The sequence below is a fragment of the Leptopilina heterotoma genome, unplaced genomic scaffold (assembly GCF_015476425.1).
Source record: "Leptopilina heterotoma isolate Lh14 unplaced genomic scaffold, ASM1547642v1 Lhet_47, whole genome shotgun sequence".
NCBI classification, from domain to species: Eukaryota; Metazoa; Arthropoda; class Insecta; order Hymenoptera; family Figitidae; genus Leptopilina; species Leptopilina heterotoma.
The window spans coordinates 1-23,905 of NW_025111098.1; positions in this window are offsets into that span (position 1 = coordinate 1).

Here is a 23,905-nt window from a genome sequence, read left to right on the forward strand (position 1 = left end):
GTCAAGGAAGAAATTGTGAATTTTTTCAATATTAAAAAATGGGTTTTTTCCAGAAAAAATATTTTTTAAGGCCCAATGGCCTTGTCCCGCGGTTTAATAAAATTTTTAAGGTTTATACTAATCTAACAAAAGTATTTCAACAAAAATCGATAGTTAAAAATAGTCAAGGAAGAAATTGTGAATTTTTTCAAAATTAAAAAATTGGGTTTTTCCCGAAAAAATCATTTTTTAAGGCCCAATGGTCCTGTGTTCCGCGGTCTAATAATTATTTTTAGTTTTATACTAATGTGACAAAAGTATTTCAACAAAAATCGATAGTTAAAAATAGTCAAGGAAAAAATTGTGAATTTTTTCAAACTTAAAAAATTGGTTTTTTCCAGAAAAAATAATTTTTTGAGGCCCAGTGGTCTTGTCCCGCGGTCTAATAAAATTTTTAAGGTTTATACTAATCTGACAAAAGTATTTCAACAAAAATCGATAGTTAAAAATAGTCAAGGAAGAAATTGTGAATTTTTTCAAAATTAAAAAATTGGTTTTTTCCAGAAAAAATTATTTTTTAAGGCCCAATGGTCTTGTCCCGCGGTCTAATAAATTTTTAAGGTTTATACTAATCTGAACAAAAGTATTTCAACAAAAATCGATAGTTAAAAATAGTCAAGGAAGAAATTGTGAATTTTTTCAAAATTAAAAAATTGGTTTTTTCCCGAAAAAATCATTTTTTAAGGCCCAATGATCTTGTCCCGCGGTCTAATAATTATTTTTAGTTTTATACTAATCTGAAAAAAGTATTTCAACAAAAATCGATAGTTAAAAATAGTCAAGGAAGAAATTGTGAATTTTTTCAAAATTAAAAAATTGGGTTTTTTCCCGAAAAAATCATTTTTTAAGGCCCAATGATCTTGTCCCGCGGTCTAATAATTATTTTTAGTTTTATACTAATCTGAAAAAAGTATTTCAACAAAAATCGATAGTTAAAAATAGTCAAGGAAGAAATTGTGAATTTTTTCAAAATTAAGAAATTGGTTTTTTCCAGAAAAAATCATTTTTTAAGACCCAATGGTCTTGTCCCGCGGTCTAATAATTATTTTTAGTTTTATACTAATGTGACAAAAGTATTTCAACAAAAATCGATAGTTAAAAATAGTCAAGGAAAAAATTGTGAATTTTTTCAAACTTAAAAAATTGGTTTTTTCCAGAAAAAATAATTTTTTGAGGCCCAGTGGTCTTGTCCCGCGGTCTAATAAAATTTTTAAGGTTTATACTAATCTGACAAAAGTATTTCAACAAAAATCGATAGTTAAAAATAGTCAAGGAAGAAATTGTGAATTTTTTCAAAATTAAAAAATTGGTTTTTTCCAGAAAAAATCATTTTTTAAGGCCCAATGGTCTTGTCCCGCGGTTTAATAAAATTTTTAAGGTTTATACTAATCTAACAAAAGTATTTCAACAAAAATCGATAGTTAAAAATAGTCAAGGAAGAAATTGTGAATTTTTTCAAAATTAAAAAATTGGGTTTTTCCCGAAAAAATCATTTTTTAAGGCCCAATGATCTTGTCCCGCGGTCTAATAATTATTTTTAGTTTATACTAATCTGACAAAAGTATTTCAACAAAAATTGATAGTTAAAAATAGTCAAGGAAGAAATTGTGAATTTTTTCAAAATTAAAAAATTGGGTTTTTTCCCGAAAAAATCATTTTTTAAGGCCCAATGATCTTGTCCCGCGGTCTAATAAATTATTTTTAGGTTTATACTAATCTGAAAAAAGTATTTCAACAAAAATCGATAGTTAAAAATAGTCAAGGAAGAAATTGTGAATTTTTTCAAAATTCAAAAATTGGTTTTTTCCAGAAAAAATCATTCTTCAAGGCCCATTGGTCTTGTCCCGCGGTCTAATAATATTTTTAGGTTTATACTAATCTGAACAAAAGTATTTCAACAAAAATCGATAGTTAAAAATAGTCAAGGAAGAAAATTGTGAATTTTTTCAAAATTAAAAAATTGGTTTTTTCCAGAAAAAATAATTTTTTGAGGCCCAGTGGTCTTGTCCCGCGGTCTAATAAAATTTTTAAGGTTTATACTAATCTGACAAAAGTATTTCAACAAAAATCGATAGTTAAAAATAGTCAAGGAAGAAATTGTGAATTTTTTCAAAATTAAGAAATTGGTTTTTTTCCAGAAAAAATCATTTTTTAAGGCCCATTGGTCTTGTCCCGCGGTCTAATAATTATTTTTAGTTTGAGACTAATCTGAAAAAAGTATTTCAACAAAATCGATAGTTAAAAATAGTCAAGGAAGAAGATGTGAATTTTTTCAAAATTAAAAAATTGGTTTTTTCCAGAAAAAATAATTTTTTGAGGCCCAATGGTCTTGTCCCGCGGTCTAATAAAATTTTGTAGGTTTATACTAATGTGACAAAAGTATTTCAACAAAAATCGATAGTTAAAAATAGTCAAGGAAGAAATTGTGAATTTTTTCAAAATTAAAAAATTGGTTTTTTCCAGAAAAAATCATTTTTTAAGGCCCATTGGTCTTGTCCCGCGGTCTAATAAAATTTTTAAGGTTTATACTAATCTGACAAAAGTATTTCAACAAAAATCGATAGTTAAAAGTAGTCAAGGAAGAAATTGTGAATTTTTTCAAAATTAAAAAATTGGTTTTTTCCAGAAAAAATCATTTTTTAAGGCCCAATGGTCTTGTCCCGCGGTCTAATAAATTTTTAAGGTTTATACTAATCTGACAAAAGTATTTCAACAAAAATCGATAGTTAAAAATAGTCAAGGAAGAAATTGTGAATTTTTTCAAAATTAAAAAATTGGTTTTTTCCAGAAAAAATCATTTTTTAAGGCCCAATGGTCTTGTCCCGCGGTCTAATAAATTTTTAAGGTTTATACTAATCTGACAAAAGTATTTCAACAAAAATCGATAGTTAAAAATAGTCAAGGAAGAAATTGTGAATTTTTTCAAAATTAAAAAATTGGTTTTTTCCAGAAAAAATCATTTTTTAAGGCCCAATGGTCTTGTCCCGCGGTCTAATAATATTTTTAGGTTTATACTAATCTGACAAAAGTATTTCAACAAAAATCGATAGTTAAAAATAGTCAAGGAAGAAATTGTGAATTTTTTCAAAATTAAAAAATTGGTTTTTTCCAGAAAAAATCATTTTTTAAGGCCCAATGGTCTTGTCCCGCGGTCTAATAAATTTTTTAAGGTTTATACTAATCTAGACAAAAGTATTTCAACAAAAATCGATAGTTAAAAATAGTCAAGGAAGAAATTGTGAATTTTTTCAAAATTAAAAAATTGGTTTTTTCCAGAAAAAATCATTTTTTAAGGCCCAATGGTCTTGTCCCGCGGTCTAATAATATTTTTAAGGTTTATACTAATCTGACAAAAGTATTTCAACAAAAATCGATAGTTAAAAATAGTCAAGGAAGAAATTGTGAATTTTTTCAAAATTAAAAAATTGGTTTTTTCCAGAAAAAATCATTTTTTAAGGCCCAATGGTCTTGTCCCGCGGTCTAATAAATTTTTTAGGTTTATACTAATGTGACAAAAGTATTTCAACAAAAATCGATAGTTAAAAATAGTCAAGGAAGAAATTGTGAATTTTTTCAAAATTAAAAAATTGGTTTTTTCCAGAAAAAATCATTTTTTAAGGCCCAATGGTCTTGTCCCGCGGTCTAATAAATTTTTAAGGTTTATACTAATCTAACAAAAGTATTTCAACAAAAATCGATAGTTAAAAATAGTCAAGGAAGAAATTGTGAATTTTTTCAAAATTAAAAAATTGGGTTTTTCCCGAAAAAATCATTTTTTAAGGCCCAATGATCCTGTGTTCCGCGGTCTAATAATTATTTTTAGTTTTATACTAATGTGACAAAAGTATTTCAACAAAAATCGATAGTTAAAAATAGTCAAGGAAAAAATTGTGAATTTTTTCAAACTTAAAAAATTGGTTTTTTCCAGAAAAAATAATTTTTTGAGGCCCAGTGGTCTTGTCCCGCGGTCTAATAAAATTTTTAAGGTTTATACTAATCTGACAAAAGTATTTCAACAAAAATCGATAGTTAAAAATAGTCAAGGAAGAAATTGTGAATTTTTTCAAAATTAAAAAATTGGGTTTTTTCCAGAAAAAATCATTTTTTAAGGCCCAATGATCTTGTCCCGCGGTCTAATAATTATTTTTAGGTTTATACTAATCTGACAAAAGTATTTCAACAAAAATCGATAGTTAAAAATAGTCAAGGAAGAAATTGTGAATTTTTTCAAAATTAAAAAATTGGGTTTTTCCCGAAAAAATCATTTTTTAAGGCTCAATGATCTTGTCCCGCGGTCTAATAATTATTTTTAGTTTTATACTAATCTGAAAAAAGTATTTCAACAAAAATCGATAGTTAAAAATAGTCAAGGAAGAAATTGTGAATTTTTTCAAAATTAAAAAATTGGGTTTTTCCCGAAAAAATCATTTTTTAAGGCCCAATGATCTTGTCCCGCGGTCTAATAATTATTTTTAGTTTTATACTAATCTGAAAAAAGTATTTCAACAAAAATTGATAGTTAAAAATAGTCAAGGAAGAAATTGTGAATTTTTTCAAAATTAAAAATTGGTTTTTTCCAGAAAAAATCATTTTTAAGGCCCAATTGGTCTTGTCCCGCGGTCTAATAATTATTTTAGTTTTATACTAATGCTGACAAAAGTATTTCAACAAAAATCGATAGTTAAAAATAGTCAAGGAAGAAAATTGTGAATTTTTTAAACTTAAAAAATTGGTTTTTTCCAGAAAAAATAATTTTTTGAGGCCCAGTGGTCTTGTCCCGCGGTCTAATAAAATTTTTAAGGTTTATACTAATCTGACAAAAGTATTTCAACAAAAATCGATAGTTAAAAATAGTCAAGGAAGAAATTGTGAATTTTTTCAAAATTAAAAAATTGGTTTTTTCCAGAAAAAATCATTTTTTAAGGCCCAATGGTCTTGTCCCGCGGTTTAATAAAATTTTTAAGGTTTATACTAATCTAACAAAAGTATTTCAACAAAAATCGATAGTTAAAAATAGTCAAGGAAGAAATTGTGAATTTTTTCAAAATTAAAAAATTGGGTTTTTCCCGAAAAAATCATTTTTTAAGGCCCAATGATCTTGTCCCGCGGTCTAATAATTATTTTTAGTTTTATACTAATCTGAAAAAAGTATTTCAACAAAAATTGATAGTTAAAAATAGTCAAGGAAGAAATTGTGAATTTTTTCAAAATTAAAAAATTGGGTTTTTCCCGAAAAAATCATTTTTTAAGGCCCAATGATCTTGTCCCGCGGTCTAATAATTATTTTTAGTTTTATACTAATCTGAAAAAAGTATTTCAACAAAAATTGATAGTTAAAAATAGTCAAGGAAGAAATTGTGAATTTTTTCAAAATTTCAAAAATTGGTTTTTTCCAGAAAAAATCATTCTTCAAGGCCCATTGGTCTTGTCCCGCGGTCTAATAATTATTTTTAGTTTGCGACTAATCTGAAAAAAGTATTTCATCAAAAATCGATAGTTAAAAATAGTCAAGGAAGAAAATGTGAATTTTTTCAAAATTAAAAAATTGGTTTTTTCCAGAAAAAATAATTTTTTGAGGCCCAGTGGTCTTGTCCCGCGGTCTAATAAAATTTTTAAGGTTTATACTAATCTGACAAAAGTATTTCAACAAAAATCAATAGTTAAAAATAGTCAAGGAAGAAATTGTGAATTTTTTCAAAATTAAGAAATTGGTTTTTTCCAGAAAAAATCATTTTTTAAGGCCCATTGGTCTTGTCCCGCGGTCTAATAATTATTTTTAGTTTATACTAATCTGAAAAAAGTATTTCAACAAAAATCGATAGTTAAAAATAGTCAAGGAAGAAGATGTGAATTTTTTAAAATTAAAAAATTGGTTTTTTCCAGAAAAAATAATTTTTTGAGGCCCAATGGTCATGTCTTGCGGTCTAATAAAATTTTGTAGGTTTATACTAATGTGACAAAAGTATTTCAACAAAAATTAATAGTTAAAAATAGTCAAGGAAGAAATTGTGAATTTTTTCAAAATTAAGAAATTGGTTTTTTCCAGAAAAAATATTTTTTAAGGCCCATTGGTCTTGTCCCGCGGTCTATTAAAATTTTTAAGGTTTATACTAATCAGACAAAAGTATTTCAACAAAAATCGATAGTTAAAAATAGTCAAGGAAGAAATTGTGAATTTTTTCAAAATTAAAAAATTGGTTTTTTCCAGAAAAAATAATTTTTTGAGGCCTAATGGTCTTGTCCCGCGGTTTAATAAAATTTTTAAGGTTTATACTAATCTAACAAAAGTATTTCAACAAAAATCGATAGTTAAAAATAGTCAAGGAAGAAGATGTGAATTTTTTAAAAATTAAAAATTCGGTTTTTTCCAGAAAAAATAATTTTTTGAGTCCCAATTGTATTGTCCCGCGGTCTTATTAAAATTTTTAAGGTTTATACTAATCTGACAAAAGTATTTCAACAAAAATCGATAGTTAAAAATAGTCATGGAAGAAGATGTGAATTTTTTCAAAATTAAAAAATTGGGTTTTTCCAGAAAAAATCATTTTTTAAGGCCCATTGGTCTTGTCCCGCGGTCTATTAAAATTTTTAAGGTTTATACTAATCAGACAAAAGTATTTCAACAAAAATCGATAGTTAAAAATAGTCAAGGAAGAAGATGTGAATTTTTTCAAAATTAAAAAATTGGTTTTTTCCAGAAAAAATAATTTTTTGAGGCCCAGTGGTCTTGTCCCGCGGTCTAATAAAATTTTTAAGGTTTATACTAATCTGACAAAAGTATTTCAACAAAAATCGATAGTTAAAAATAGTCAAGGAAGAAAATTTGAATTTTTTCAAAATTAGAAGTTTGGTTTTTTTTAGAAAAAATCATTCTTTAAGGCCCAATGGTCTTGTCCCGCGGTCTTATAAAATTTTTTAGGTTTATACTAATGTGGCAAAAGTATTTCAACAAAAATCGATAGTTAAAAATAGTCAAGGAAGAAATTGTGAATTTTTTCAATATTAAAAAAATGGTTTTTTCCAGAAAAAATTATTTTTTAAGGCCCAATGGCCTTGTCCCGCGGTTTAATAAAATTTTTAAGGTTTATACTAATCTAACAAAAGTATTTCAACAAAAATCGATAGTTAAAAATAGTCAAGGAAGAAATTGTGAATTTTTTCAAAATTAAAAAATTGGGTTTTTCCCGAAAAAATCATTTTTTAAGGCCCAATGATCCTGTGTTCCGCGGTCTAATAATTATTTTTAGTTTTATACTAATGTGACAAAAGTATTTCAACAAAAATCGATAGTTAAAAATAGTCAAGGAAAAAATTGTGAATTTTTTCAAACTTAAAAAATTGGTTTTTTCCAGAAAAAATAATTTTTTGAGGCCCAGTGGTCTTGTCCCGCGGTCTAATAAAATTTTTAAGGTTTATACTAATCTGACAAAAGTATTTCAACAAAAATCGATAGTTAAAAATAGTCAAGGAAGAAATTGTGAATTTTTTCAAAATTAAAAAATTGGTTTTTTCCAGAAAAAATCATTTTTTAAGGCCCAATGGTCTTGTCCCGCGGTTTAATAAATTTTTAAGGTTTATACTAATCTAACAAAAGTATTTCAACAAAAATCGATAGTTAAAAATAGTCAAGGAAGAAATTGTGAATTTTTTCAAAATTAAAAAATTGGGTTTTTCCCGAAAAAATCATTTTTTAAAGGCCCAATGATCCTGTGTTCCGCGGTCTAATAATTATTTTTAGTTTTATACTAATGTGACAAAAGTATTTCAACAAAAATCGATAGTTAAAAATAGTCAAGGAAAAAATTGTGAATTTTTTCAAACTTAAAAAATTGGTTTTTTCCAGAAAAAATAATTTTTTGAGGCCCAATGATCTTGTCCCGCGGTCTAATAATTATTTTTAGTTTTATACTAATCTGGAAAAAGTATTTCAACAAAAATCGATAGTTAAAAATAGTCAAGGAAGAAATTGTGAATTTTTTCAAAATTAAAAAATTGGGTTTTTCCCGAAAAAATCATTTTTTAAGGCCCAATGATCTTGTCCCGCGGTCTAATAATTATTTTTAGTTTTATACTAATGTGACAAAAGTATTTCAACAAAAATCGATAGTTAAAAATAGTCAAGGAAAAAATTGTGAATTTTTTCAAACTTAAAAAATTGGTTTTTTCCAGAAAAAATAATTTTTTGAGGCCCAGTGGTCTTGTCCCGCGGTCTAATAAAATTTTTAAGGTTTATACTAATCTGACAAAAGTATTTCAACAAAAATCGATAGTTAAAAATAGTCAAGGAAGAAATTGTGAATTTTTTCAAAATTAAAAAATTGGTTTTTTCCAGAAAAAATCATTTTTTAAGGCCCAATGGTCTTGTCCCGCGGTCTAATAAAATTTTTAAGGTTTATACTAATCTAACAAAAGTATTTCAACAAAAATCGATAGTTAAAAATAGTCAAGGAAGAAGATGTGAATTTTTTCAAAATTAAAAAATTGGTTTTTTCCAGAAAAAATAATTTTTTGAGGCCCAGTGGTCTTGTTTCGCGGTCTAATAAAATTTTTAAGGTTTATACTAATCTGACAAAAGTATTTCAACAAAAATCGATAGTTAAAAATAGTCAAGGAAGAAGATGTGAATTTTTTCAAAATTAAAAATTGGTTTTTTCCAGAAAAAATAATTTTTTGAGGCCCAATTGTCTTGTCCCGCGGTCTTATTAAAATTTTTAAGGTTTATACTAATCAGACAAAAGTATTTCAACAAAAATCGATAGTTAAAAATAGTCAAGGAAGAAGATGTGAATTTTTTCAAAATTAAAAAATTGGTTTTTTCCAGAAAAAATCATTTTTTAAGGCCCATTGGTCTTGTCCCGCGGTCTATTAAAATTTTTAAGGTTTATACTAATCAGACAAAAGTATTTCAACAAAAATCGATAGTTAAAAATAGTCAAGGAAGAAATTGTGAATTTTTTCAAAATTAAAAAATTGGTTTTTTCCAGAAAAAATCATTTTTTAAGGCCCATTGGTCTTGTCCCGCGGTCTAATAAATTTTTAAGGTTTATACTAATCAGACAAAAGTATTTCAACAAAAATCGATAGTTAAAAATAGTCAAGGAAGAAGATGTGAATTTTTTCAAAATTAAAAAATTGGTTTTTTCCAGAAAAAATAATTTTTTGAGGCCCAATGATCTTGTCCCGCGGTCTAATACTTATTTTTAGTTTTATACTAATCTGAAAAAAGTATTTCAACAAAAATTGATAGTTAAAAATAGTCAAGGAAGAGGATGTGAATTTTTTAAAAATTAAAAATTCGGTTTTTTCCAGAAAAAATCATTTTTTAAGGCCCATTGGTCTTGTCCCGCGGTCTATTAAAATTTTTAAGGTTTATACTAATCAGACAAAAGTATTTCAACAAAAATCGATAATTAAAAATAGTCAAGGAAGAAATTGTGAATTTTTTCAAAATTAAAAAATTGGTTTTTTCCAGAAAAAATAATTTTTTGAGTCCCAATTGTATTGTCCCGCGGTTTAATAAAATTTTTAAGGTTTATACTAATCTAACAAAAGTTTTTCAACAAAAATCGATAGTTAAAAATAGTCAAGGAAGAAGATGTAAATTTTTTAAAAATTAAAAATTCGGTTTTTTCCAGAAAAAATAATTTTTTGAGTCCCAATTGTATTGTCCCGCGGTCTAATAAAATTTTTAAGGTTTATACTAATCTGACAAAAGTATTTCAACAAAAATCGATAGTTAAAAATAGTCATGGAAGAAGATGTGAATTTTTTCAAAATTAAAAAATTGGTTTTTTCCAGAAAAAATCATTTTTTAAGGCCCATTGGTCTTGTCCCGCGGTCTAATACTTATTTTTAGTTTTATACTAATCTGAAAAAAGTATTTCAACAAAAATTGATAGTTAAAAATAGTCAAGGAAGAAGATGTGAATTTTTTCAAAACTTCAAAAATTGGTTTTTTCCAGAAAAAATCATTTTTTAAGGCCCATTGTTCTTGTCCCGCGGTCTAATAATTATTTTTAGTTTTAGACTAATCTGAAAAAAGTATTTCAACAAAAATCGATAGTTAAAAATAGTCAAGGAAGAAGATGTGAATTTTTTCAAAATTAAAAAATTGGTTTTTTCCAGAAAAAATAATTTTTTGAGGCCCAGTGGTCTTGTCCCGCGGTCTAATAAAATTTTTAAGGTTTATACTACTCTGACAAAAGTATGTCATCAAAAATCAATAATTAAAAATAGTCAAGGAAGAAAATTTGAATTTTTTCAAAATTAGAAGTTTGGTTTTTTTTAGAAAAAATCATTCTTTAAGGCCCAATGGTCTTGTCCCGCGGTCTTATAAAATTTTTTAGGTTTATACTACTCTGACAAAAGTATGTCATCAAAAATCAATAATTAAAAATAGTCAAGGAAGAAAATTTGAATTTTTTCAAAATTAAAAAATTGGTTTTTTCCAGAAAAAATCATTTTTTAAGGCCCATTGGTCTTGTCCCGCGGTCTAATAAAATTTTTAAGGTTTATACTAATGTGGCAAAAGTATTTCAACAAAAATTGATAGTTAAAAATAGTCATGGAAGAAGATGTGAATTTTTTCAAAATTAAAAAATTGGTTTTTTCCAGAAAAAATCATTTTTTAAGGCCCATTGGTCTTGTCCCGCGGTTTAATAAAATTTTTAAGGTTTATACTAATCTAACAAAAGTATTTCAACAAAAATCGATAGTTAAAAATAGTCAAGGAAGAAGATGTGAATTTTTTCAAAATTAAAAAATTGGTTTTTTCCAGAAAAAATAATTTTTTGAGGCCCAGTGGTCTTGTCCCGCGGTCTAATAAAATTTTTAAGGTTTATACTAATCTGACAAAAGTATTTCAACAAAAATCGATAGTTAAAAATAGTCAAGGAAGAAATTGTGAATTTTTTCAAAATTAAAAAATTGGTTTTTTCCAGAAAAAATAATTTTTTGAGGCCTAATGGTCTTGTCCCGCGGTCTAATAATTATTTTTAGTTTTAGACTAATCTGAAAAAAGTATTTCAACAAAAATCGATAGTTAAAAATAGTCAAGGAAGAAATTGTGAATTTTTTCAAAATTAAAAAATTGGTTTTTTCCAGAAAAAATCATTTTTTAAGGCCCATTGGTCTTGTCCCGCGGTCTATTAAAATTTTTAAGGTTTATACTAATCAGACAAAAGTATTTCAACAAAAATCGATAATTAAAAATAGTCAAGGAAGAAGATGTGAATTTTTTCAAAATTAAAAAATTGGTTTTTTCCAGAAAAAATAATTTTTTGAGGCCCAATGGTCTTGTCCCGCGGTCTAATAAAATTTTTAAGGTTTATACTAATCTAACAAAAGTATTTCAACAAAAATCGATAGTTAAAAATAGTCAAGGAAGAAATTGTGAATTTTTTCAAAATTAAAAAATTGGGTTTTTCCCGAAAAAATCATTTTTTAAGGCCCAATGATCCTGTGTTCCGCGGTCTAATAATTGTTTTTAGTTTTATACTAATGTGACAAAAGTATTTCAACAAAAATCGATAGTTAAAAATAGTCAAGGAAAAAATTGTGAATTTTTTCAAACTTAAAAAATTGGTTTTTTCCAGAAAAAATAATTTTTTGAGGCCCAGTGGTCTTGTCCCGCGGTCTAATAAAATTTTTAAGGTTTATACTAATCTGACAAAAGTATTTCAACAAAAATCGATAGTTAAAAATAGTCAAGGAAGAAATTGTGTATTTTTTCAAAATTAAAAAATTGGGTTTTTCCCGAAAAAATCATTTTTTAAGGCCCAATGATCTTGTCCCGCGGTCTAATAATTATTTTTAGTTTTATACTAATCTGAAAAAAGTATTTCAACAAAAATCGATAGTTAAAAATAGTCAAGGAAGAAATTGTGAATTTTTTCAAAATTAAAAAATTGGGTTTTTCCCGAAAAAATCATTTTTTAAGGCCCAATGATCCTGTGTTCCGCGGTCTAATAATTGTTTTTAGTTTTATACTAATGTGACAAAAGTATTTCAACAAAAATCGATAGTTAAAAATAGTCAAGGAAAAAATTGTGAATTTTTTCAAACTTAAAAAATTGGTTTTTTCCAGAAAAAATAATTTTTTGAGGCCCAGTGGTCTTGTCCCGCGGTCTAATAAAATTTTTAAGGTTTATACTAATCTGACAAAAGTATTTCAACAAAAATCGATAGTTAAAAATAGTCAAGGAAGAAATTGTGAATTTTTTCAAAATTAAAAAATTGGGTTTTTCCCGAAAAAATCATTTTTTAAGGCCCAATGATCCTGTGTTCCGCGGTCTAATAATTATTTTTAGTTTTATACTAATGTGACAAAAGTATTTCAACAAAAATTAATAGTTAAAAATAGTCAAGGAAAAAATTGTGAATTTTTTCAAAATTAAAAAATTGGTTTTTTCCAGAAAAAATCATTTTTTAAGGCCCAATGGTCTTGTCCCGCGGTCTAATTAAATTTTTTTGGTCTATATTAATCTCACAATAGTATTTCAACAAAAACTAGGTATCTATTTTTGGTTTGCTTTTTTTTATTAATTATTTTTTAATTAATATTTAAACTTTTTTTTTAAATATAGGCAATAATATATTGTTATTTATTACTATTATTATTATTAACTTATTGTAATGACATTTTTTCTAAATACAATTAAAATAAAAATCATATAAGCATTAATAAATAAAGGGTGGCCACTTTTTGTAGAAAATTGAATTCCCGGTTTTTTCCCGGTTTTCCCGGTCAATTTTTTTTTATTTCCCGGTCATTGTATAATACATTAAAACAATATTTTAGTTTGAAATATTAAAAATATTAATAACAAACAAAAAAAATTATCTTAAATTATTGTGTATTATGCATATTACAAATTTAAACTAATCAATATATTGAGGTCATTTAGAGATAACATTTTTTTGACATTTTTCCGAACTGACAATAATATGAAAATTGTAAAAAAATAATAAATTTTTACTATTTTACAAATTTCTTATTTTTTAAATGAACTAAAAATTCTCATATTGAACTTTATGATTGATTCTTTAAAACTGAAATAAGCGTATGAAAAATAATAAAAATTATGAGAAAAATCCTGTGGAATAAATACTAAAAGAAAAATCCGCTTAAAATAAAAGGATTTCTTTAAATTTAAATAAGTATATTATTTTCTCATAAACCCCTCTTCATCCCTAACAAAAGTCTGTTAATTTATGTATTCTCTACTATACCTACTTATGTACAATATACTTCTCGAGTAAAAATTAAAAAAAAAATTTTGTTTGGGTCAGTTTAAAAATAAAATTAAAAATAAAAAATAAATTCCCGGTTTAGTATCAAATTTCCCGGTAATTTCCCGGTCAATTTTTCAATTCCCGGTCATTTCCCGGTTTCCCGGTCAAGTGGCCACAAAAATTAAATTAAATTAATTAATTAATTTAATTAATTAATTAAATTTAATTAATTAATTATTAATTAATTTTATTTTATTTTTAATTATATGTGATTATTATGCTTTTTCTTTATTTATTTTATTATTTTTCTCTGCATTAGAAATGAAAATCCTTTTAGATTTTTTTTTTATTGATTTGTATTCAATTGTTTTTAATGTATAACCTTTGAAGAATATACATTCTGTTAGAACCGTTTGATTTTCTCAGCTATGGTTTTCTTTTGTTTCATTGCCAACATAAAATTTTGAAAAAATAAGTGAGTGCTGATAACTGGGTGCCAGCTTCAGCTTCATTTTTAAATAAATATTTAATTACTATTTTCCCATAGGAATTAAAATTCTTCAAAAGATTCAAATTCAAACCATTTTGAAATTAAGCAATTTATAACAAAATAAAGATTACCGAGTGATAAAATCATTACTTTATATTATTATAAGAATATTGTTCCTGTAATTTCTTCAAAATTATTTTCATCATTTCAATTCAATTACATTAATTTCCAGAATTTTTAACTGAAATTCTTCTTTAACTTTTTCAAAAAAATTAAATCTACACAATTTTTAGTTAAAAGTACGAAAAATTAAAACATTCAAATTTCAAAGATTATAATTGAGCTCCCGCGTCCAATAACTCGATCTGCGCTTGAACTGAAAAATTCAAGCCAGTCAAGCCGGCAGAAAATGGAAAAAAATAAAAGTCGGAATTTTTAATTTTAAAACATACTACCGTATAGAGCATAAAAATGCCCAACTTTTTTGTCTTTAAAATTTTTTTGTAAGACTTTTATTTTTAATAATAATGGACAAAAACTGAATTTTTTTTTATTCTTCAATTTCATTGAATTTCAAAACATAAATCGACTTTTCTCAAACAAATCTTAATGAAATTAATTAAAAATTGATATACTTACTTATCAGGGTCTACCGAAGACAATGAAATGATTGAAACATTAAAAAATGTTTATTGCAAAATTATTTGTTAATATAAATACAGACCTGTCGGTAAATACGTTTTCTCAACTTTGACGAGAAAAAGTGTGCGGTGAACTTTCGAGTTGACACAACTTCCAGTGAGACGTTTGTTTATTAACATGTGAAGAAGTTTTTTGGAAATTTTTATTTAAATCGGATGAAAAATAAAGAAGATACATAGTGTTTAAAAAAATATGCGTCGTGCGGCGTTTTGACATTTTGACGCAAGAGGAGAAAACTATTGGAAACTATTGCTATTTTCTGTTGATTTATTTAAAAATAAGTTTATTCATGTATTATATTTAAAATAAAAACAATTCTATACTTTTATAATATGATAGGCAGTAAAAGATTTATTTAGATTTACAACGACAGGAAGAAAAATAGGAAAAAGTTAAACAAATGCGCGATACATAAAATTACCACCAGAGGGCAGCACCTAATGGGCACATCTAATTTTCTCATTTTACTTCCTGACGTCGTGTATTATATTGGATTTTCAATTCCTTGTGCACAAATGAAAGAACAAAATTTCAGTATAACTAGTATTTTTCCCTATTTTGCAATAATTGTCCAAATAGGGAGAAAAATCCTTTTGAAATTTCGTTTACGTTCAAGCAGCCATTTTTAAAAGGCGACCACTGTTTGAAATTGGGCAACACCGTTAATGTAAACAAAGCAGGTCCTTGTATTTTTTTGAAGAAAATACAGTTTACTTTATTACTGCTGTTAAGTTTTTCAATAAACCACGTGTTTTAAAATTAACAGGCTTCGCACTCAATTATGAGTTTAAAAAAAGTAGGAAAAAGTAGCCTCGACGACAAAAAAAGTAGGAAATAGTAGCCTCGATGACAAAAAAAAGTAGGAAATAGTAGCCTCGGTGACAAAAAAAAAGTCGTATACATACATATATTGACCGTGAAAAACCGGGAATATGCCAGAAATTTTATTCCAAACCAGGAATTTTCTCACCAAATTAGAAAAAGTTTTATTATTTTAATTTGTGTTCAAAAAATCGCTTTTTATTTCAATTTTTGTAGATATTTATACTGTTACTCTAAATTTAAATTATGTAGTTAAAAATAATTAATTTGATAGTAAAAAATCAGTCACTGATTTAAATATAGTTTGTAAATAAATAATTAAAAAAAAATTATCGAATTAATAGAAATGTCGTGAAATGCAACTGAAAATAATAACATTTATTAAAGAATTTCATTAAAAACTTTTAACAAATCGAATTTTCAAAGTATTTTAATTTAATAATCGATAAATAATTAAATTTTATAAGGAGTCACATTCTAATGTATTCATGTTTCTTGGTGCGAAGATTAATACATAATTAAAATTTTTATTAGTTAATTTAAAAAAAGAAACACACTTCAAAATTTTTAATAAATTAAAATTTTTGTAAAGTTTTTTTGAAAATTTTAAAAAATAAGATTTTTTAAATTTTTTAATTCTGTTGTTTCAAGATAATTGAATTTTTATAAACAAATGATAGAAAATTTTTGATATGATTGACATTTCTTTACCATCTATTAAAAATAATTTACTTCCTTTAAAGAATTTTATTTAAACTTTTCCAAAATAATCCAGGGAATTTAGTCACTGTAATTATAATTTTATTTTTAAAAATTTCTTCGCATTACATTCAATTATTTTCATAAATAGTAAAACTTGAAAAATGTAATTATTCTTAAAAATTTTATTAAAATTCGTCGAAAGAATTCAATTATTTCTAGAAACTGTAAAAAAATTCTTCTCAATAATTCAATTATTTCCATAAATAGCAAAATTCTTCAGATTTATTAAATTCTTTTAAATATTATTTTTAAAAAATATTCTTCACAAGAATTCAACTATTATTATAAATTTCCATAAAATTCTACAAAAAAACAATTCAATGTTTTTAAAAAGTAATGAAATTTTTCACAAAAATTCAATTATTTTTAAAAAATCTAAAAAAAAACTGTCAACATTTTAATATATATCTTTAAAAATGAATAGCAAAATTCTTCGATAAAATTAAATTAATTTCAGGAATTTTAAGAAAATTCACTGTAAAAGTTCCATTCTTTCCATAAATAACAAGAATTCAATTATATTCACCACAAGAATTTAATTATTTTTAAAAATTTTTCTTAATTCAATAATTAAAAATAGAAATAAATAAATAGAATAATTAAAAATAGAGTTTGTCTAAATTTTTTTTTAAAATCAATTATTTGAAACTTGTTTTATAAAATCCTCGCAATAATTCAATTATTTCCATAAATTATAAAACTCATTGCAGAAATTCAATTATTTTAAATACAATTTTAATCAAATTCCTCGAAAAATATAATTATTCTTAAAAATTTGATTAAAATTAGTGGAAACAATTCAATTATTTCCATAAATAGCAAAATTTTTCAGATTTACTAAATTCTTTTGAATATTATTTGTGAAAAATATTCTTCACAAGAATTCAATTATTTTCGTAAATTTCCATAACATTCTTAAAAAAACAATTCAATTATTTCAAAAGTAATGAAATTCTTCGCAGAAATTCAATTATGTTTAAAATTTTTTTTGAAATTCTCCTCGAAATTTCAATTATCTTTATAAATAATTAAATTGTTCTCTACAATTCAATTATTTTCAAAAATTTTAATAAAATTCTAAACATTTAATTATTTTCATAAATATGTCATAACATCCTTTGGAAGGATTCAAATACTTTTATAAATAGTAAAATTCTTTGCAGAAATTCAATTAGTTTTCAATAAATTTTAATAAAATTGAATTAATCAAATTTTCAATTATAATTATGAACAGACAAGGTTTTTTTTTAAATTGAAAAAATTCTTTGTTTAATTGAATTATTTTTCAAATTTTTGATTAAAATTATTAAAAAAAACATTATTTAAAAAAAATGTAAAGAAACTCTTCAAAACAATGTAATTATTCATAAAAAATCTAATACAAATTTTTGAAACCATTTGTAGATTTATTTATGTTCGAAATCAAATAAATTTAAATTTGATGAGAAAATAAAACCGGGAAAAATTAGAACAAAGCCGGGAAAATCGGTAATTTAAAGTTATCATTTGCAAGAAAATCGAAACACAATTTATAATCAGTCACTGTTGATAGAATAAATGTCGATAAAATTATTCCCTAATATCTTATTGACGGTCGTTTTTTATTAACGATTTTAGTTTTTAACACGTTTCTTAAATGGAAATTTGAAAACTAAAAATCTAAATTTGACTATTTGTTGAGAAAAGTAGCTTTTAGTAGCATTAGGCTCAAAAAAGTAGCCAAAAAGTAGCCTCTTGTCAAAAAAGTAGCAAATAGTAGCTTTTAGTAGAAGAGTGCGAAGCCTGAATTAAAAATTAATAGTAAAGTAATAATAAAAAATTTAATAATATTAAAATATAAAGTATAGAAATTGTACAATTGTATAGTATAGTTAATTATAGTATAAATTAATAACAATTCTAAAGTGAAGAATTGTTTTTATTTTAAATATAATACATGAATAAACTTATTTTCTAATAAATCAACAGAAAATAGCAATAGTTTCCAATAGTTTTCTCATCCTCTTGCGTCAAAATGTCAAAACGCCGCACGACGCATATTTTTTTTAAACACTATGTATCTTCTTTATTTTTCATCCGATTTAAATAAAAATTTCCAAAAAACTTCTTCACATGTTAATAAACAAACGTCTCACTGGAAGTTGTGTCAACTCGAAAGTTCACCGCACACTTTTTCTCGTCAAAGTTGAGAAAACGTATTTACCGACAGGTCTGTATTTATATTAACAAATAATTTTGCAATAAACATTTTTTAATGTTTCAATCATTTCATTGTCTTCGGTAGACCCTGATAAGTAAGTATATCAATTTTTAATTAATTTCATTAAGATTTGTTTGAGAAAAGTCGATTTATGTTTTGAAATTCAATGAAATTGAAGAATAAAAAAAATTCAGTTTTTGTCCATTATTATTAAAAATAAAAGTCCTACAAAAAAATTTCAAAGACAAAAAAGTTGGGCATTTTTATGCTCTATACGGTAGTATGTTTCAAAATTAAAAATTCCGACTTTTATTTTTTTCCATTTTCTGACGGCTTGACTGGCTTGAATTTTTCAGTTCAAGCGCAGATCGAGTTATTGGACGCGGGAGCTCAATTTGAAACCTTTTCAAAATTCAATTATTTCTCAAAATTAGAAGAAATGACTCAGGGTTGCCACAAAACATCGATTTTAAAATTCCATGACTTTTCCAGGTTTCCCAGACCATTTTTTAAAAAATTCTAGACCCAAAAATAAAATTTTTTTGGTAATGTTTTTAGCTAATTACGACAAAAAATATAAAATCCTTCAAGTAAATTGTTAATAAAATAAGTTATTAATTTTTAATTTTATTAATATCAAAAATATTTAAGTTAAAATTTGTGAGATTATTTGATACACGCTCCGAAGAAAGGTGAGAAGCAAATCTTAGGAGCAAACCTTAGGAGCAAATCTCTTTAAATTTAAAAATTTAGTTTAGTTCAGAATTTTTCACAATTAAACAAGTATTTAAACATTTTAATAACATTTTATGAAACTGAAGTTACCTACGTTTATTCAATGACAATTTTTTGTTTTGATAATTATTTATTTTAATGTTAGAACCCCATTAAAAAATTTCAAAAGATCGAAGTCGGGGAAATCAGTAATTTTTATTTTTTACACGGATTTTCCAAAAATCCATATATTTCAACAAAATTATTATTTCCTCAGCTCATAAGCAATTTTTTCTTTTACTAATTATTTATTTTAATGTGAGAAGTCGTTTAAAAAAATTGTAAGAGGATCTATGGCAAGGAAATCAGTGATTTTTAATTATTTTTGTCGTGGATTTTCCAAATATCCCGAAATTTCAACTAAATTATTATTTCCTCGCTTCAGAAGCAATTTTTTTCTATTGCTAATTGTTTATTTCTTAATATGGATGCACTTGCAATTTTTTAAAGGGCTTCTTACATTAAAAAAACAATTATCAAAAGAAAAATTTGCATTGCATAAAAGTTGGTAACTTCAGTTTCATAACATTTTTGGGTATTTAAAATATATTAATTTTAAAATTATTTAAAGGAAGATATTGACTAAAAGAAACTAAAATTTAGAAATGCCATATTGATTTCAATTGTAAGCACTAAATTTAAAATCAAAAAGTTGTATAATGTCAACTTGAAAACTTGAAATTTTTAAGACTCAAATACAAAAAATTGAGTTTTTAGTATCAGGCTTTATAAAATTCCCTGACAATTCCAGGTTTTTCAGGTTTTCCATGACTGAAAAAAAATTCCATGACAATTCCAGGTTTCCCAGGTTTTCCAGGTCCGTGGCAACCCTGTGACTATTTAATAGTAAAATCTGCTACATAATTCAAAAGAAAAAAGTCAGTCACTATATAATTCAAATTAGAAAACATTTTTACTAATTTAAATTTAGACAGTTTAATATTCAATTATTATCTAAAATTTTAACTGAAATTTATATTTGAAAAAAAATTTATTAGAAAATTCACGGAGAGAAGGGCGTAGTAGATTCTACTGACATGGCAGTTAAATCTACTAAACAGAATCGTTAGGTTTGGACTGACGGTACAGACAGTGCCATCTACTGCACTGTTTAGTAAGATAGTAAGATACACTGAGCAAACAGTATATTCTACTAAACAGAGAGGTGTCGTAGTGTATTATACTAAACATACAGTTGGCGCCACTAACCGGTGCACTAAATGATTTACTAAACGCGTTCTGTCACATTTACTGCAACTCTTCTCTCCGTGTTCTACGAGAATTTAATTATTATTTAAATACAAAAATAAATAATTTATTGAAGAATCGAATTTTTTACAATTGAACTCTCATAAAGAATTTTATCAACAAATTTTTAAATATGTAATTAAAATTCTTTTGAAGAATTTCAATAAAATTTTTAAGAATAATTTCATTTTTCGAGAAATTAGATTAAAATTGTATTAAAAATAATTGAATCTCTGTTAAAAAATTTGATTGAATTTTGAGAAAAGTTTTTGAAAATAATTTAAATTTTGCCAAGAATTTTATTCAAATTTTAGAAAATTGAAATTTTGACTATAATTTTTTTAAACTTTTGACCATAATTGAATTTCTTTGATGAATTATAATAAAATTTTTAAGAATAATTACATTTTTCGAGAAATTCTATATTAAAATTATATTAAAAATAATTGAAATTCTGCGATGAGTTTTATTATTTATGAAAATAATTGAAAACCTATAAAGTTTTTTTTATCATTTATGAAAATAATTGAAATTCTGTAAAAAATTTGATTATTTATGAAAATAATTGAATTATTGCGAAGAAATTTATAAAAAATTTGTAAAATAATAAAATTCCTGTAAAATTTTTATTATTTAATTCATTAATTCAAAATTGAAATTTTACAAAATTTTAAATTAAAACCTTTTGATGTTCATCTATTTATACAAAAAATTATAAACGCAACTCTTTTAAAACTAAACTATACTTTTTCCAAAAATTCAATTATTTTCTACAATTTTTAACTAAATTTCATCTTTAAATCAATTATTTAAATACAAAAATTCAACTTTTTATAATAATTGTTTATTTTAAAAAGTTAGTAAGATATAATATTTTCAAAAAATTGTAATAAAGAAATTCTTAAAATTAATTTTTTAAAAATATTTTTAAATAATTTTTGAAAGATAATAGTGTTTAAATTAAATGTACAATTAAATAATTATCAATTAATTGTAATTTGATAAAATCTAATAATAATAATTGAATTTTGATAAATACTAAAAAAAGAAATAAAAAATTTTTTAAAAAATATTAAAAAGATAATAAAATTTTTAAAGAATTTTAATTATAAAATAATATGAACATTTTTTTCCCAATATTTTATTAAGTCTAATTAAATAAAAATTTTTTAGAAATTTTAATTTACTTTGTTCTAAGATAATTGATTGTTAAAAAATTATGATAAATCATTTTTGAGAAATAGTTTTTTTAAAAATATTGTACTGTTATTTTTTAAAAATAATTGAATTTCTTAAAAGAATTTCTGTAAGTTATTGAAAAATAATAAATTTTTTTGAAGAATTTTAATTAAAAATTTTGAACATAATTGTGTTTTCCAAAATGTTAGAAATAATTCTCAAAAATTGTATAATGTTATTATTTTTTATGTGTAGGATCTGAATTTTTATCTAGAATATTTTAAAATAATTTTTAGAAGCAAATTTTTATTATTTTTCATTTTTAAATTTACACTTAAAGATTTTTCATTAAAATTTTTGAGAATTAAATTGTTTTAAAAATCTACAATTAAAATTCTGCAAAAGTTGATTTTCAAAAATTCTAATAAAATACTTAAAAAAAACTATTTTCGTTAATATTTTTAATTGATTATTATATATTATAATGAATTATTTTCAATTAAATTTTACAAAATTTCAATTATTCAAAAATTTTTAATTTAAAATTTTTAATATTTTTAAAATTTTATTATCGTAAAAAAATTATTCAAAAATATAATTTTGAAAAAATTTGTCTATAGTTATTTTTTACACTATAAAATTTGAAATAAGTTGCATATCATACTAAAAATGTGGTATTTTATTGCACTATTTGGAAAAAAAGTCGAAAAAGCAGGCAAGTCGCAATTTTTGAAAATATAAGTCGAAAAAAATCGTATTTTTGAAAAATAGTCGAGAAAAGTCGAAAAAGTCATAATAACCGAGGTCTGATCTGTCGTATTTGCTTTGATCAATAATTTACTATTAATAAAAGCAAAAATAACAGATGATAGGATAATACATACGAATGTTTTTTGAAACATGAAGATCAAATTCTGGTAAAAGTTTAGTTATTTTTTATAGCTATATGACTAGAACTTTTAGAAAAGTATCAATTAAATTTCCGCACTGAGTTTTGTCAAGCTGTGAACAAGATAATTTTTTACGAGAATTAACCTCTCTTTAAGCATATTTATTTACATTTAAGATTTCTTACTCTATGAGCCTTGGGTAGCATAAAAATTTAAAGATTTTAAAAAGAGCACCATCCAATAACTTATAATGTGAAACCCTGGAAAATATGTTATTTCAAAGTTTAACAGCTGGATGCAGTCATTTACATTCTTTTCTATTTTTATACTTTTCTACTTCTCCAATTAAATTTTAATAGCAGGTTAATATTCATCAAGTGAGCAATTCTTGCATATACATAACCAACTTTTTACTCTAATAGTGAAATAAAATATGCAAGGTGTAACTGATAGTGTATTTATTATGGCGTTTCACCAAAAACTTTCTTTTCTATTTTCAAAAATCTTAAATAGAAATTATTGTAGTCTTTTTGGCCCAAAAATGTGTCCAATTTTTTCAGGTTTTGTTTTGTTTTGTAAAGCGTCTTATTTATTATTTAAGGTACTTTCTACTTTCTGCGTATTAATCAAGAGATTGAAATATTTTTTCTGAATTAGAATTTAAAAGTTAAGTAAAAGGAAAAGTTTCTTACAGATTAGATATTTGTCTTCGTAAGATGTTTAACAACAAAGATGCTAACATTTTAAATTGAAGATAGTTCGAATATCTATAAAAAGATAACTATCAAAACATCTTAAATGAAGATACTGCTGTGTCAAAAAATTTGAAAAAACCTGACATATCTTTTAGTCAAAAGGACTCTAAATTTGGGTTTAATTTTTTTTGAAAATAAAAAACAAAAATGAAACGCCCTTGTGGGATGGTTGCAAAACAAGGACATTTTGAACTTGAGCCTGCTTCAATTGTGGTGTTCCTAATAAAATTCTATTTAATTTTACACGTGAAAAACTGCTCGTAAACAGTTCACTTTGTGGAAAGAGAGGAGAGCAAAATCCTGGCACTAAATGCAAAAGTGTGCTTATAAAACCAACATTGTATAAATGTAGATGGATATGCGTCTGTGTAAGTTTCGATGTTTTGCAACGAGTTTATTCCAGTTATCAATTTCCTGACGAATATCTGCATTTCCGAGCGCATACTCTCTATGTTAAATCCATGCCCGAATGGATTCACAAAAGGTATCGAATAATCTGTAACATATTACATTCCAATGTCGCGTCGCATCGGCAACCCGTTAACATTCGAGATTTTTACCATCCCTCCCCATTTCAATCTCAATTGCCATCGTAATTATCAGAATAATCGTTGGCAATTTTTGCAAAAACAGTTGTGCATTTAATTAATAAAACTTGTTCACATTTTTTCGGCAATGCATTTTCTAACTTGTTCCTTATTTTTTTTTTAATTAGTTTCAAGTTTTATTTGTTTTACAGATCTCATTATCGTGTTTTTTCAAACAATTTTTTATCAATGCACGCTTCAAGAAAATTATGTCAATAGTAGTA